The 6,000-nt window shown below is 49.8% G+C and overlaps 1 protein-coding gene and 1 pseudogene across 1 annotated transcript in view; one reads left to right on the forward strand and one right to left on the reverse strand.

Moving 5' to 3' along the window:
• Window positions 1-5,712, reverse strand: part of Wdtc1 (WD and tetratricopeptide repeats 1) — a 176,328-nt gene extending 170,616 nt beyond the window's left edge. The window contains exon 1 of the mRNA XM_076860972.2: window positions 5,707-5,712. The gene's annotated coding sequence lies outside the window, so the exon portion shown is untranslated. The remainder of the gene's footprint in view (window positions 1-5,706) is intronic.
• Window positions 2,262-3,457, forward strand: LOC143404889 (vasodilator-stimulated phosphoprotein pseudogene; annotated as a pseudogene).
• Window positions 5,713-6,000: the final 288 nt, after the last annotated feature.

Genomic DNA, 6,000 nt, shown 5'->3' on the forward strand with positions numbered 1-6,000 from the left:
AACTTCACCAAGTGTGGACTGAGGGAAGATCAGCGAAGCAATCAGAGGAAGCACCAGGGGGATTTGAATCACCTGCTCTTGCAATTTCCTTGTGCCTTCCGGACCTGCTCAGAGCCGATCTCATCTACACTATGTAATAACAGAGTGCCACCATGTGTGTCCAACGTTATGATGAGGTGGGGCAGAGTATCTCCAGTTCTGGCCGCACGGGTCACTTGGTGTCCCACAGTCAGGCATTCTGTCTTTACCACATCCAGTGTGAGCTAGGAGCTGTTTTTAAAATGGAGAATAGTTGTTGGCAGGAGAGGGCACAATTTAATCCAAAACCCTAAGGTTTTGTGCCGTGGGTCTTGGATTGGAGCTTGTCCATATGGCATCGTTTTCTGCCATGGTCACTTCCCAGTGATAACACTCACATGACAGGGCAGCGTGCACTGAAGCCTGCACCTGCTTCAGAGCCTTCTCTTGCTCCAGGCCTCACTCAGAACTTACAGACTTATGGGTTTTCCAGTAAATGGCTAAAACAACACAGCCGAATGTGCCATATGTTGCCTCAAAAATCCAAAGTCCCATCTTTTGCCTCTTTCTTTATAGTGGGAAGTATAAAGTTCAACAACTTGTCTCTCATTTTTAAAAAGTATCTATTTATTTATATGTGGTACTGAGAATCGAACCCAGTGCCTCAACATGTAGGCAAGCTCTCCACCACCAAACCACAACCCCAGCCCTTGTCTCTCATTTTTGAAGACAGATCCGGACATGTCTGGATCCCCTAGAAACCATATCCCCTAGAAACTTCATTGATATGGAAACCCCCATTTTTTTGTAGGATTTATCCCCCTTCGTTTGACAAACATGTTTTTACAAAATTGTTTATAATTTCTTGTTCACTTGGCCCAATTAACCATCATGTCATCAGTGTAATTGGCTAGCATACTGTTTTTAATTGTGTCAACATAAGCAATGACCTTTGGGCTATACTGTGATAGACACTGGGAGAGTAGTCGAAGCCCTGAGGTCAGAGTAAAGGTCACTGCTGTCCCTGTATTTATAACTACCTTTACTTTGTGGAATGGAAAGGAGAGCATTTGGGGATCGAAGATGCACACAAACCCAGGGATGGGCTGACTTGTTCCAGTAAAAATTCCTCATCTGGGAGCATGGCTACAACTGGCAGCATTCCTAACTCTCCAGTCATTTGCCACCATCCCAAGGCCAGCTGGTTTTGACATCAGTCGAATAGGTGAATTACACTGGATCAGGATAGGAAGGACTGTCTCTACCTTTTGGATATTTAATGGCAGCACTAATATCTGAAATTATGTTAGGGATGCATATTGCCTTTGGCTTGATATTTTGATGGTAAATTCAGTGACTTCCATTTGGCACTTTCCAATGAAGGTCAGATTTTAGCCCTCGCTGTGAGTCAGGAAGTCAGTGGGGATTTGGCCACTTAATATCCAGACACAGAGTGGGTTTGTGGTCCCAGTTTATGCACTCAGGCTGAGACTTGACCTTCATAAGCCGCCTCTAACTGGTGGGCCATGTGGAGTGTTGAGTCTCCAGAGGTTATCATCAGTTCAGAGCCAGAATTTTCCTCTTTCACAAGGAGACTACAGGCCTTGCTGGAGAAGACAGGGGGAATTCACAGTGCCCACTTATGGCAGCCTTGCCGAGTCCTTCCTCAAAGCCCCCCTCAGCCAAGGAATTTGGAAAACTGGGTAATAGGAAGTGACCCCCCATCAGGAAAACTTCAACCAGGTTCCTGCCCATCAGATCTAGTAGAGTTTTTCCACTTATTTAAGTTAAAAAAAAAAAAAATTAGATGCTATGCCTCCCACCCCCTAGCATTCTAGGGACCCTTGATCAATTAGCCTTCACACGGATCCAAACGGATCAAAAACACCGATCAGGTGGAATTGTGGAAAGAAATGTAGCCAAGAGAATTACAAGGACATTTTAAGAGTAACATTGCAGCCGCTGCCGGCTGCCGGGGGACGGGCCAGGGAGGTGACGCCGCACCCACTTTCTGTCTCAGGGATCCCCTCCCCCCAATCAAACTATCAGAGGGAAGGGGCACCTGAGGACCCACCGGAGGGCAGTCCCCATTCCCCCCCAGGAAGCCAGGCTCTATGGGGCAGAACCCTGGGGGAGACCGAGCAGAACCTGGGGCCAACCCGAACCCCTGAAGTTCCATCCAGGGGCGCCCCGGAAACACCAGCCGGTGGGCGCGTCGCCACCTGCCGAGCAGCCAGAGCGAGACGGTTATCTGTTCCAGCCGGCTACTGTGATGCTTTGTGACGATGGCAACGAGCGGTGGCTACCTGCCGGCACGGGTCCCCAGGCTTCAGCCGGGTCCAGATCTACCACAACCCCGCGGCCAATTCCTTCCAGGTTGTCGGAGGGAGGCAAGATGCAGCCCGGCCAGCAGGTGGTCAGCAACTGTGCCATCGTCCGGGGCGTCAAGTACAATCAGGCCACCCCCAACTTCCATCAGTGGCGAGACGCCCACCAGGTCTGGGGCCTCAACTTCAGCATCAAAGAAGACGTGGTGCAGCTGGCTGCCGGCAGGGCCAGTGCTCTACAGGCCTTGGAAGCAGACGGGCCTCCGGCACCCCTGGCACCCCCGGCACCCCCGGCACTCCCAGCACCCCCAGCACCCCCAGCACCCTCAGCACCCCCAGCACCCTCAGCACCCCTTGCCTGGGCACGCTCCACCCGGGAGGAGGTGGAGCAGCAGAAAAGGCAGTGGCCCAGCCAGCCCGAGGAAGTGGAGCGGAAGGGCTGGGTCACCAAAGCAGGAAGCCCACCTGTTCACCCAGTGGGGGGACCACCCCCGCCTCCAGGACCTCCCTGTCCTCGGGGTCCCTCCGCACCCCCAGGATTGCTCTCCTCAGGGGTCCTGGCTTCAAGGCATGGAGCAGGGGGAGGCACATCTCCTGCGTCCCCTGTCTCTGCAGCACAAGGACAGAATGGTGGAGACGCGCGAGCCCCTGGCTTGGCTGCAGCCATTTGGGGAGCCAAACTTAGGAAAGTCAACAAGCGGGAGGAGACCTCAGGAAGACCGCTGGCCCCCAAAGCTGAGAACAGTGGAAGCACCGGGCCAGGGTTCATGGAGGAGATGGCTGCCTTGCTGGCCCAGAGAAGGAAAGCCACACAGATTGGAGAGAAACCCAAGGAAGAATCTGCCAGTCAGGAGGAGCCAGGGGCCAGAGGCCCAGCCCAGAGTGAACCTGTGCCAAGACCCTGGGAGAAGAACAGCACAGCCTTGCTGAGGATGAAGTCCTCATCTTCCAGGACTGCTTCCAAGGCCCAGCCCTCCAGCCATGGGGGAGAGTCAGACCTGGAGAGGGTGAAAAGGCAGCTTCTGGAAGAGGTGAGGAAGGAATTACAGAAGGTTAAAGAGGAGATAATTGAAGCCTTTGTCCAGGAGCTGAGGAATTGGGGTTCCCCCTGACCACAGGAACCCCCCAACCCTGTTCCTTATTTCCATACTCCCCGCCTGTCACCCTGCTTCTTCTTGACATGGAATTGACTGAAGACTACACAGGAATTCTTCTTCTCCCCTCCTGGTCCCATCTAGAAAATTTCAAGGGGGTGTGGTTTCCCTGGTGCCCTGCCCTCATCCATGCTGGCTTATTGAGTAGCTGGAGAGGCCCCCACCCTTTGCTCCCTTTGGTCTTTCCCATCTGCTGTCCCTTTTGGGCTGGTTCCTCTTCCGGGGATGTACCAATGAATCCCATAGTAAGGGAGGAAGGAAAGAGGGAATTTCACATTCCCTTGTTCTGGATTCACTTTCACGCCTAATGTCTTCGAATTTTTCTGTTTTCATTTTTAAGAAAAAGTATATGTATATATACACATATATTTAGTTGGGTTTGGGAGAAAGGTAAAATTTTTTTCCTCTTTGGTTTTCATAAAATGGGGGTGTGGAAATGTTTAATTGCTGTATTCTCAGGCTAGCCCATTTGGGGCAGCTATTTAAGGGTGGATGTCTCACCAGGCTGGGGTACTTCCCCCACCCCAGGAAACCACCTGCCTTCCTCTGGCTCCTTCCTTTTTCTATGAGGAATTAAGATGCTGTAACTTTCTGAAACCTCAATTTGTTTTTTTTTTTTTTAATTTGGGCAAGTTTGGGGGGTCTGGACCATTTTTACTCCTGGGGAGAAAGGGAGGGAGAAGGAGAGGAAGGGGAGGAATCTCCCCCTTCACCTCCAGCTTCTTAGAATGGGCTCTTGCAGAATAGATCTGCAGTTTTTATTTAAAAAAAATAATAATAACAATAACAAAATACTGATCACTATTCCTTCCCTGGGCTTTATTATCAAAAGTCCCTTGTCTCTGGCTCATTGTTGTCAGCTGGTTTCTACCACCGCAGGATCTTTTTCTCATTAGGGGCAGAAAACCAAGAAGCCAAATTCCATTTGGCATCTCCTACATTATCTCCAGTCTATAGAAGAAAACCAGCCCAGAGCCTTTTAGAAAAGGGGCCGTGAGCAGAGTAGGCACATTCCCACATTCCCATCTCCCTCAGCCTTCCTCTACAGCTGGTCAGGAAAGTCCGAGCCCCTCTGCCTCTTTGTTAGGCTATGATTGAATCCAGATTCCAATTAGTCAGACTGGCCAAGCTGACACAATTCCGGATCCTGGTGAGAACACCCACAACAACCAACATTGGCCCCATCTAAGATTTTGTCTTCCTTAGTCTAATGCTCCAAGATGCTACCCAGACTCTGCCAGTACAAATTGGCAAGATTCTGGCAGCTCTTTGAATGCATAAAGTACCTCCTCCTGGGGTGGGCCTTGTCCTTTTCTGATTGGATTCTACTGGAATATAATTCTCATTGTAGGCCTGGAGGTGAGGAGAAGTGTTAGGAGTCACCTGGGGGAGTCCAATGTCCCAAGTGAAGTCCCTGAATGACTTTTACACAAAGACTGATTTCCTCCAACCAAAGGTGATAGGGGGCTGCCTTTGAAAGGGAGACTCAATGGTTCAAAGTTCTATCCAAACAGCTCCATTCCATGTCCCAGAGTCCCACTCCTCCTTAACCAGTGTTGGGGCTGGGATTGTGGCTCAGCGGTAGAGTGTTCGCCTAGCACGTGCGAGGCCCTGGGTTCAATCCTCAGCACCATATAAAAATAAATTAAATAAAGGTATTGTGTCAAACTACAACTAAAAAATAAATATTAAAAAAAAAACAAAAAACGGTGTTGTTGTTTTCTGGGCGTAAGAAGCTTGGTGGGGCTATGCATTTAATTGATTCTGTGATCCTCATGGTCAGACTGAAGCTAGCCCTCAGTCATATCCACCCTGTGGCAGGTAGAGATCAAAGAGTCCTACCGCCAGGGGCAGTGGCACACAGGGTAATCTTAGTGATTCAGGAGCCTGAGGCAGGGAGATTGCAAATTCAAGGCCAGCTTCAGCAATTTAGCCAGACCTTGTCTCAAAATAAAAAGGGCTGGGGATGTAGCTCAGTGGTAGAAAGCACTCCAGAGTTCAATTCCCATACCAAAAAAAAAAAAAAAAAAAATCAAGCTATCCTGGGCCTTTCTGAATCTCCAATCTCACACTAAACTGGGAATTCATGCCTTTCAATCTGTCCTGTTCTTTGTGTGAGTTTCTAGAGCAATCCAAAGCCCACACCACAGTCTTTGTCACTATTTCTTAGTTACTGTTGTCACCATAGTGACTAAATGCCACAGTTACTTGATCTGCCAGCATCTTAACAATCATCTCATGCCATTGCTGGTTGTGAAGTGAGTAACCATGACACTGTGTGCCACAGATTACCATGGTCCATTAGTGCCTGCCCAGTTTATTCATGCGAGAGCAGCCCAATCCCAGCGTCCCACCGAGGCTCTGCTTCCCAAGGACCTTTCTGTACTCAGTATTATAGCAGCCAGGCCCTGCGTGGAGACGGACGGCACACTCGGGGGTGACTGAAAAGGGTTTGATGAAGGGACACTTACAGAGCAGGTAGAGAGATAGAGACCAAAAAA

This window comes from Callospermophilus lateralis, chromosome 7 (assembly GCF_048772815.1).
Source record: "Callospermophilus lateralis isolate mCalLat2 chromosome 7, mCalLat2.hap1, whole genome shotgun sequence".
NCBI classification, from domain to species: Eukaryota; Metazoa; Chordata; class Mammalia; order Rodentia; family Sciuridae; genus Callospermophilus; species Callospermophilus lateralis.